We start from the raw sequence: 11,276 nt of genomic DNA, 5'->3' as shown, positions 1-11,276 counted from the left end.
TTCTCTGGCTATACTTTATATTTCAAGGTGCTCCCACTACAATGTAATGTCATTAACCTACTCTTCTGAATGTGCAATAACTGAGGTTTGGAGACCAAAAATTAGAAAGATAGATGGGCTGACAGCAGAGTCAGTATTTTGGCCCTAGCCCTGTGAGGTCAGTAAGGACCCAGGACATAAGAGAATCTCTGCTGCAACATCCTATAACTTAGTTGAGTCCCTGATCTTCTGATCAAGGAGACTGTGGGACCACAGAGGAAAGTGATTCTATGGTGTACAGTGTGCCTAACAAGAGTCACCAGGAGAAAAATATCTCCCAAGCTTTCAAAGAAAGCAACTTGCAGGGTAAATTCTGAGAAGATTTATCTGACCTTGATAGCAAGAAGTTAACTTTAATTAATACAGGTCTCACTTTAACTTGGTGTTGAACATCCAGCAGAAAAGTATAACCACCAGATGTATAAAACAAAACCATAGTAATACTAACTCCTCCAAAATATTGGCTATTCTTGCCTACAGGCTGCCAAACTCTAAGAAACTATACAGATGAAACCAACGGTAAATATGCTAGATTCCTTCTACCAGGATCCACCAGATCCACCTCGTAAAGTGAATTCATAACTTGTCATAAATCATCATTATGGATGCCATTTTGGAACATGTGGCCATAGAGAGATGAGATCTTCGCACCAGTAGTGAAATTTGCTGCCAATAGACAATCATGGATTCTACAATGGACTGATGATATTAACATGCTTGTACCTTTTACTTCTGTTCTTAGTCTTCTACAGAGAATGCCAAACCCGACAATGCTAGTCATGTTTAAATTGCTACAATTACAAAAACAAAAAGGAGGAACTGATGGAGACTACTGTGTAGCAGCCCTGAGCAGGACTTAAACTAGCCAACTGGCTTTTTATGTTTACTGATGAGTCTGTCCGAGGCCTAGTCTCCTTGTCTGGAGATGGGCAGTGAACTCAGTAAGTGAAACTCTGTGAGCTACTAACCCCTACTAAGGCCCATAATGGTGGATAAAGCTGGAAAGCTTCAAAGAATAAGACAAAAATCACAGCAGATGACACTTGGATCTAGTCTCAACTAGACAGACTGTAGCCTCAGGCACCTCATTCCTTGGGTGGATTAATTTAATACCTTACTTTGAGAAGTCCTTGAGTGGTTCCATTCTTCTTGAGTACTCCCCTCCCTTCTTCTGATAACTAAATAAATGTGGGTCACCCAGAGAAGGCCTTGGTCTTAGCCTTGAGAGAATCTCAAATTCTGTGAGATAGATTTGATCCCCTTGGAGCCCTGAAGTCAATCAGTTTTCCTCTTTTTATTTAGCGTTTGCCATACACTCCTTTGTGAGATTGTGGACCTGATCAGCCCACAATAACTGAGGCATATTATTAACTCAGTACACTCTGTCCCCAAAGTCCTGGTATGTTGTACTGGCATTATCATTTAATTCTAGGAACTTATTTGTTTCTGTATTTCTTCTGTGCCCCATTGATTATTTAAGAATATATTGTTTAATTTCCATGTATTTGCCTATGTTTGGTAATTTCTTTTGCCATTTAGTTCTAGTTTCATTGCCATATGATCTGATAATATGCATGGTATGATTTCAATTCTTTTACATTTACTTGAGCTTACTTTATCGGCTACAGTGTGATCTATTTTTGAGAAATATTTTCCATGTGCTGCTCAAAAGAATGGGTAATCTAATGTTGAGTTGAATACTCTATAGATATCTGTTAAGTCCATTTATTCAATGGTTTGGTTCAACTCAGATATTTTTGTTGTTTTTTTTGTCTAGTTGATCTGCCTATTTGTGATAGTGGTGTTTTGAGGTTCCTTACTCTAATTACATGGCTGTTTATCTGACCTCTTATGTCCTGTAGTGTTTGTTTAATGAAGTTGGGTGCGTTGCTTGGTGATTATATGTTTATAATTGTGTCTTGGTTACTTTCCTCTCATTGCTGAGACAAAATATCTGACACCCAAAATTAAGGAAGGAAAGGTTTATTTAACTCACAGTTTGTGGAAATTTCAGTCCATGCTCAGCTGGCTCCAAGGTAGAGTGGCACATGGCAAAGGACAACAGTTCATGGCTGTAGAAGATGGCAAAAGCAACAAGAGCACATGGGAGGAGCAGCAGCTGGAAGAGCCAGCCTCTTTCCCTCCCTTACATTGTGTGCAAACTACCCACCGGAGGGCAAGTGTAGCACTCACATCCATAATTCCAACATTGAACCATGAATGAATCATAAATCTACAAGCCTACCTGATGACTGCATGAAGATTTGGGGGTTCATCCAGACACAAACCATAAGAAATTGTTATCACTTCCTGTTGAATTGTTCCCTTAACCAGTATGTAGTAACCTTTGCCTTTTCTGATCAGTTTTGATTAAAGTCTACTTTGTCTGAAAATGAGACAACTACTCTTGTTTGTCAGGGGGTTTCTCATTTTATGGAATATTGTTTTCATCCTTTGATTTTTAGTCAATAACTTTCTTTTCAAGTTAAATGTGTATTTACTTGAATATAGTATATAACATATTATTGGAGTTTGTTTCTTGATCCATTCTGTCAATCTGTGTCTTTTGATTGTGGAATTGAGACAATTCTTACTGACAGTTATCACTGAAATTTATTGACATGCACCTATAACTGCCTTATTTTCCTGTTGCTGATTCCCTGTTTTTCTATTTAACTGCTCACCCTACCTGGTATATTCACTCTATTGAGCTGTTTTCCATCGTTAGCTTCATTTCCTCTTTCCAGAACATCATTAAGAATTTTCTTGGCATGCTGGTTTGGTCTGGATGGATTTCTTAAGGTTTAGAAATACCTGATTTGTAAACTTTAGAAATACAAACCCATAGAAATACCTTATTTTCCCATCAATTTTGAAAAATAGTTTTGCAGAATTTATCTACCCAGGTTGGAATTGTTTTCTTTTTAAGCATGAAACACCTCACTCCAAGCTCTATTGGCCTTTAAGATTTGTGTTGAAAAGTATGCTGTATATCTAACAGATTTTCCTTAGAAGTGATCCATTGCTCTTCTCTATCCCCTTTTAAGATTCTATTCCTATGTTAGACTTTTGGGATTTGCCAATGATGTGTTGTGGAGAATTTTTTTCTGATCATGTCTATTTGGGGCTCAATGTCTTACTCATCTGTATGTTAAATTCTTTTCCCATATTTGGAAAATTTTTCTTCTATTATTTCAGTAAGTGGGTTTTTAATGCAATTTGTACTGTCTTCTGATTTTTCACAAATTCCAATTAATCTTAGATTAATCTTGTGTGATCTGGCAGCTTGCAGATCTATTTTTCATATTCTCTTGTTGTTTTCAAGTTATCTCTATCTTTCCATAATTGATCACTGACAACAACCCTGTCTTCTAGTTCTTTTTTTTGTTTGTTTGTTTTGTTTTGTTCTTTTTCCAGTACCAGGAATCAAAATCACAACGTTGAGCTTGCCAGGCAGGCACTGTGCCACTGAGCTAAATCCCCAGTCCCTCTATCTTCTAGTTCTGATACTCTATTATTACATTGTTTGTTTCTGCTGTCCAAACTTTCAATGAAATTTTTAATCTCCCAAATTTCTGTAGATTCACTGACTGTTTTGTTTATTAGGATCATTTTGTGTTTAGTTATATCTTGCTTGAACTTGTCAAGCACTTTAGTGATTCATTTTTATCTACTCTGTTATCCTTTCAAATAATTTAATTGTGTGGCTTTTGATTTCCTCCCACTCAATGTCTTATAGGTCAGCTATGGAGCAGTTTGGAATTTTTGTAAGTATTTTGTTTCCTTGTCTTCTCTTGTTTCTAGTTTTTTGTTTGTTTTCTGTACTGAGACCATAGAATGATTATAGTGGAAGACTTTGTTTCCAGGGGATCTGTATTTTTAGTGTCTGCTTTTGGGTGTTGCACTCTGAGCATAGCTAACTATAGGATTTTGCCTCTGTCTCAGGATTCCCCCCACCTCTGTTTATTGGAGAAAAGGCTGTAATGAATTTGATTCAGTACCCTGTTCTCTGGGAATGGGCTGCAATATTGTTAGGACACAAAGGCAATCCAGATACTAGCATACAGAGAAAACTAGTTGATAGCAACAACTATGTCACCTTGGCTTTAATAATAAAATCAGCAACAATAGTAGCATCAATGACAAACTGGATATTGGTAAACTCTAAGAACCAAGAATATATCACTATTAATCACAGAAAACAGACCTATGATTTTATACTCATATATATTCCTATAAAAACCCTAAGACAAACCAAATATTGACCTACAGTAAATATCTCCTGAATGAAATGACTTTGTCTCCACTAACAATAGAATAGTATTCAATAGCAATAGAACATAGCTAATTAGCAATCTAAAGATTCATAAAGTTTAATGGTTATAACTAGTAAAGATAGAAGGTGTGGGGAATAAGAGCATGTAAAAAGTAAAATTCCAAAAATTAAGCAGTAAATGATGAGAAGGAGGTGAGAAAATGAAATAAGGGATCCTAGCAAAGAGTATAAGGAAATTACTAGTATTAAATAAAAGTAACAGAAAAGAACAATAAGAAAAAAAAAACAGAAAATATAAAGGAAAAATTAACAGAGAGGAAAAAACAAAAACACAGTAAAAAAGGGGAAAAAAAACCCTCTCCAGACACCTAAAGGGGGAAAACGGATCCAAAAAATTCCTATTTCCAGGTGAATGGTTTCCTTCCAGGACCTGCAATCTTGGGATCCACCAAGTCCTGGTCACCTCCATCCAGTTTTATAGGCTGTGAATTTGTGAGATGCTCCTTTGCTCCAGAAGCGCCTCTGAGTGTAAACCCCAGACTGCAGCACCCATCTAAGCCAAGGTGTTTCCCTGCTCATACTGGTAAATGTAAAAGCTATTGAACCATAGGTCTGGACCCTTGAGGGTAACTGTATTTCTACCCACTTCCTGAGGAGACAATTTTCCTTCATACCTAGGTTCCTAAGAAGGTAAATGTAGTTGTTACCTTGGCTCTATATGAAGATCTAAGTTGAGACACCTAATCTACTAGGTATAAAGATACCAGCCATAAAACTGCATATAACCCATTCTTCATATCCCATGGAATCACAAGAATTAACCTTCAAAACCTTAATTTGGGTTTTATTTTCATTTTGCACATGACGATTTTTCTTTTTTGAAATATTTGTGTTTTTTGGGTCATACAATTGTATGTGTTCAGAGCAAGATAGGAAGCCTTGCATACCTATTCAGACTTCCATCTTCTTCAGAAATCTCAACTTTCTTCCTTAGTTCAAAGCAAGGATTCCTTCACATAATCTTGTTTTCCTGACAAAATGAATAACAGAAAAGTTCTTTTAGCTTTCACTGTGAGTGAAAATCTCTCAGAGAAGTTTGAAAGGTACAGAGGACAAAGATTTATCCTGAAAGAAATAGTTTGAAAGAAATAGACAGAATTTGTCTGAGGTGCGCCAAGATATAGGTTTTTCTTTTTTCTAATATCTTTAGGTATTTCTAATGTGAAGTTGAGGTAGAGAATTATTGTGGTATGTGATGATAGTGCTTGGCCTCACAATTCTAACCATCCCAACAAGAATGCATCATACTGAACCTAGGCCTTCAGCAGAGAGTGGGCAAGGCAGACACATAAGGATCTAACATTTCAGTTTAAGAATGAGTAAGGAGCAGGAAACTAGGAGTTGAGTAGTGAACCACATATTCTCTCAGAGAAGAAACTGCCTGCAAATCTCCCTGAAAACCAAAATAGGCTTTCCCATCCCACCCACCCACTGAGCTGAACAGAGAAAGGGCTGGGCTTGGCCTGTAGTCATTATGGCCCTCATTTCCTTATGCGCCCTCTTAATCCCCCCATGGAATGGGACAACTTGCTTCAATGTCCTCCCTAAATAGCTAGTAACCACCCTCTTCAATTCCACTCCAATGTGAGTACTGCTCTATTGTCAGTGCCAGTGCCCCTCCCCCACCCTTGCCACTTCAGATGTTACTTTTGCCTTTTGCAGGAAAGGAGGATGCACGTGGTTGTGGCCAAGATCAGGGAGGGAGTGGTCTCAGCCCACGGTTAACATCCACAACCCCCACAGTTAACCTTCCAGGAGATTCTCTGGTTTCAGCCCTGCCCCATCACTATCTCACTGCCATGACAGCTGAAGCTGCCCTGCAGCCCTGCGCCAATCACAGATCCATACTTGGACCAATCACAGGTTTGTACTTGTTATATAAGTAGCGTCCCCTAGCTCCAGTAGTCTAGGAGGATTCCCTCCTTTTACTGACCCCCTGTGCTGAAGGATAGGTCCTTTTAAAGGCTCACTTTGGTGGTCCTCTAAACCTGCTTGTGATTTATTTCTCAGTTAGTGTGTGTTTCAAAGGTCTTATAAATCTACTCAGTAGTCTTATCCTGAGTATTTTGGACAAAGTGGTCATTTCAAAGGAAAGAGCTATAAATACTAAGGGCTGTTAGCACTGAAGAGCTCCAGAGTCCAGCAGCCAATGAAGATTAGCAGCAGAGAGCAGCCCCAGTACAGAGACCTGTGGTGTCTGGCACAAGTCAGCACCAGAATAGGTCAGCTGGTAGTGGTATCACTAGCAACTGGCTGTGTCAGCTTTTGGTATCTGCCATTATTCAGTGTCATCCAGTGACATCAGGACTGCTGGCAGAGCTACATTTTGACAGTTCATGATTTCCATCTGAATGGAGCAAAGGAACTAAAGGGCTGGAAGTTTCCGAGCGACGAATTCTGATGATGTTCATCCTGCTCTTACTTGGTGCATCATACAGTGCTTGCACCCAGCCTGCCATTGTGACTGCAGAATATGTCTAGCCTCAAACTTCTGCCACACTGCTACTAAAACCCAGCCCCTGTTCACTGCAGAGCTCAGTACTTCCTTAATCATGGCACTTAAGGTCCCACTGTCCCAAGAAAAGGGACCATCTTCAAGACTCTAGGTGTAGTCCTACAAAATGCCTGTGAGTAATCCCAGACAGTCCTGAGCAACAGGAAATACACACCAGTCACTGATCCTGCCTGCCCCAAATCACACTAATCCATGATTAAACCATGAGGTTTGCTATGGGTGCTTTCTACCCATTTGCATTCATTTGCAAATCGATAGTACATTTTTTACTTATTAATTTTTATTGGCTATTACCTACAACTAGAACATAAATTTTATGCAGACATTGATATTTCAACATCTAGTTGGATGGCTCCTGACACACAGGTGATGCTCAATGCTTCTGAATGAGTGAATGGAAGGATGAATATCAAGGAGCTTGAAATAGAAGTCACTGCTAGGGTTTAGATCTAAAGTATGCCCAAAGGTTTCAGGTGTTTGGAAGATAGATTGGATCATGGAGGCACTATGCTTATCAGTGGATTAGTCTACTGATGAGTTCATAGCTTCCTTGCTGTTAGGAGATAGGCCAGTGGGTGTGATCTGGAAGTGTTTATTTTTGTTCCTGGCTCTTCTCTTCTGTCTCTGCTTTCTGGCTGCCAGGGGTGGGAGGTGGGCTTCTGCCGTGCTATTTCTGCCTTAGGACCAGCTGACCATAGAGTGAAACTGTGAGCCAAAATAAGTCTACCTTCTCTTAAATTGTCGGTGTTGGGTATTTTGTCCTAGTGACAGGAAAGCTAAGAAGTCATGTAAGTAGGAGAGTAGTCATAGTATACTGATGTTTCATGTTTAGAATCAGGGGATGTGGCCTCATAACAGTTATTCTAACTCTTAAACCTTAGATGTTTCATTTTTGAACCACATAACAGAAGTTCTTTTCTCCAGAATCAAATGAGCTAACCCATGCTTATAAAGCAAGTTGTCTGTATAGATGACTTCAATGCTCCCACCTGTAAACAGAGTAGTTTTTCTTTCTGACTCAGTTTGGGAATTTCAGACTGATCTCCAGAAGAAACAAGGCTGCTATGAGTGAAAATAGGAAGTTTTATTTTCAAGTGAGCAGTTGAGTTACAATAATCTTTTCCCCTTTACAAAGAATGTTGTCTTTAGAATCAAGAGATTAAAGTTCCCTTGGAGAATGCCTTCCTTTATAATTAATGGAAATGAAGCAATTATGGCCAAATGAAAAAGAACAAAAATAATCCTATGGCATCTTTGAGATGATGACTATTCTGTTCCATTCAGCTTCAGCAAGGGGTTCTTCTTCAGGGGACTTTCAAAAAGTACTTTGTAGTTACTTAATATTTCTCTAGTTTTGGAGAAGATAGATAGTGGCTTTTCTGGTTTGAGGTTTAATAAAGCTCGGTGGCCAGAGGTAGAAGTGGTGGCTATGGATTGGAATGACCCTAGGGTCTCCCATAACATTATAAATTCCTAAGGCTGGATGGGCAGCAAAGGCAAATCTGTGCTTAGTTGTGCTGGGGGTCCATCCCTAAGGATGAGGAATTGTATCTGAGCACCTCTCCCACAACCACCTCCAGTTCATTTGCATTTTACAAAGTATCCTTAGTAAGGACTTCCTGGTGCTGAACCAACATCTGCTGCCCCCTTGGAACTACTGCCCATGAGCTCGGATCTCCTGGGAGTGTACAAAATAACTCTTATTCATTATGACTTGGCATCCTTTTATGACTCCCTTGTGCTCTTCCTCCCACATCCATCCCTCTACTGAAAACTCCGGAGTGCTTGCCAAATACCCAGAAGAAAGGGCAAGGAACCATGCTCTGCCTGGTAAAGCTACTGCCCAGCCCACAGCTCCCTGGTTACTCTTAGGCACATAAGCTTATTCTCCAGGCTTCACTCTATTCTTGGCACCAGTGGAAAATAAATGTTTAAGAGATCAGAGAAGTTAAAAGGTATATCTCCTTTTCTTCATGAAAACTGTCTATCAATAATTTCAATCCAGTGAACAGGCTGTTTAGAGACCTTGGATCCTAGGTCCATTCAAAATTTCCCTTCTTACAGTGAAAAATAAGCAAAAAAGAAGTATTGTTTTTCCATGGGACACCTAGCTTTGCCTTCCCTGATGAGAGAAGGAAAATAGGTTGCTTATTTGCCTGGTCAGCCAAGGGTGGGGGTAGGGAGTGCTGCTAACCTAAAGATAGCCTTAATTTTATTTGTTTTTCCTAAGGAACATCTGCTTGCACAATGATTAGAAGCTGGCATTCATTAGCACAGGAAGTACAGTGTCTGAGGGTTGTGTCACTGGGAGTGTTTAAGAACAAAATAAGTCAGACACTCGTGGGAGTGATTTGAGAGCACTCTTCACATAGATGAGTTTCAGCCTAGTAGAAAGTGTAGCATTTAGAGATGATAGTGGCTGAGGACTGTTTTGTGTGTTACTAGGGGGTCATTGTCTCCAGAACTGAGGACACAGGACAAATGATGAAGGACACTGACCATGTGTGTGCGCCATGTGAATGAGTGCTTAATGAGGGGCTGGCGGTAGCAGCAGCTCAAAATACACTTGCTGAATAAATGAATAAATTTCTCAGTCATGCATTGAAAAGAATGCAGTACATTCTGTACACTCTTTCTACATTCCAAAGTGCATTTACATACACTGTGTTGTGGCATTTTCCTTCCTAACATCCCTATAGGAATACTGCACAGATAGGGCACCCACCTCTCTTCCTTTTGCAGATAAGGTCATTGTCCCCAAGTTAGTGATAGAGTTAGGACTAAAATTCAAATTTCCTAATTCCTGATAGAGTTCTAGAACATACAACCATCTGACCAGTGACTGTGAGGAAAATTTTTCAGATTCTTAGCTGTCTTATATTTATAGTATCAGAATATAATGTCTATATATCCTGCATACTTTGTCTCTTTCCAGCTCCCTCTCTTTAAAAAACAAGTGCTGCAATAAAAAAAAAAAAAAAATGGATTTTTGAACATTGTAAATATATGGCAAGTGACACAAAGGAAAGTAATAAAATTTAAAAGTTAGTTATTCCACTTCCCAACTACTATTCAAGTTTTCCAGCAATAGGTACTTGAATAGATATTTCAAAATGTCCAATGTAATAATCAATTGAATTTTTCTTACAAATCAGAAGAGCAGATGAAACACACCTGAGAGGAAAGGATGATGGCAAGTTCTCTTGGCTGTGAAGAGGAGATGGATTAGATGTCAGATTCCAAGAAAGCTGGAGATTTGGAGCAGACTCTGGGGAGGTTCTAGCTTAACCCCGTCAGGTGACACAGAAGGGCCCTGAGGATTTACATAGTTTGGAGGCAGGGCTAAGTTTCACCTTTAGTCTCCTAACTTCCAAAGACCCGACAAATGTGAGCCCTACTTTCCTATTTTATTGACTCTCTGCAGTAGCTAAAGCAAACATTTTCATCATGGGGGCACGTGTATGTGTGTGTGCGTGTGCACTTAAATATGTGTGGCCACATGCATTATTTCCTGTCTACTTCTTCCAAAAAACAGACTTCAACACATATAATTAAGTACTCTTAAAGGCATATTTACATTTTAAATATCTGCAAGATTAAAATTACAATTAGATTCTGTCTCAGCTTTATTGTGGCTCAACAGTAAAAAAGAAAAAACAAACTACATGGCTCCTTTAATTTAGGTTGGCCCTGCCACTGTTCACATTGCGGTGGGGAAATGAGCCCCAAATGATAAAGTGGGGCAAGGGAAAGATTCGGGAAAGGCGGCTCTGCATTTCTATCCCTGGGGTGGGTCCCCACCACTTCCTCAGCTTCTCCTGATTCTGGAAGCCCATTGCCCTCAAGGGACACAGCCCCCTTCATCCTCCTACCTACTTGCTCCGCATCCCTCTCACGTCTTTTTAAAGAGATATTTTGGGAAGCAGCACACGCACATCCAGACACCAATTACTCAACCTCGCAGCAAGTATGGAGATGATGGCAGTGTGGCCCGCGGTCTCCTAGCAACCGCGTGGGGGGAGATGCGGCTGGTTGCCCAGCACCGCCTTGCGTAGAAGGCATTTGCGCATTTCACTTTTGTTGTCTTTGACGGACATTTCTAAAACGGGCTCTGTGTTCTTGGGGAGATTTTAGGCACATAAGTTATTCTTTTAAAGGATCTCTGCTGACATCCACAGGTCCTATAATTAACATCTCAAGGCTTCACTGGCCGGAAGTGTTCTGTCACCCCTAAAAATACAGAGCCCCTTCTTGGTCTCCTCCAGCCTTTAATGTTAGGCATGGTCCGGCCTTCCCTACTCCCCCGCGCTGCCCTCTCTCGCCTGCACACATATTCATCCCACATGTGGACATTCACACACTCCTTTTTTATTTTTTCCAAGTCAC

The 11,276-nt window shown here is 39.9% G+C and overlaps 1 long non-coding RNA gene across 1 annotated transcript; it reads right to left on the bottom strand.

The window, feature by feature from the left end:
* Positions 1-5,184: 5,184 nt before the first annotated feature.
* LOC106148894 lies at positions 5,185-10,869 on the bottom strand. The gene is made up of 3 exons (XR_001234647.1): positions 10,763-10,869; positions 10,065-10,097; positions 5,185-5,345 (listed from the first exon to the last, which is right to left on the bottom strand). It is a non-coding gene; the product is annotated as an uncharacterized LOC106148894 (long non-coding RNA).
* Positions 10,870-11,276: the final 407 nt, after the last annotated feature.

Source organism: Chinchilla lanigera, unplaced genomic scaffold (assembly GCF_000276665.1).
Source record: "Chinchilla lanigera isolate Chin_1 unplaced genomic scaffold, ChiLan1.0 scaffold00031, whole genome shotgun sequence".
Lineage (NCBI taxonomy): Eukaryota > Metazoa > Chordata > Mammalia > Rodentia > Chinchillidae > Chinchilla > Chinchilla lanigera.
Note: the sequence above shows the minus strand (reverse complement) of the source record. Positions and strands in the feature narration are given on the sequence as shown.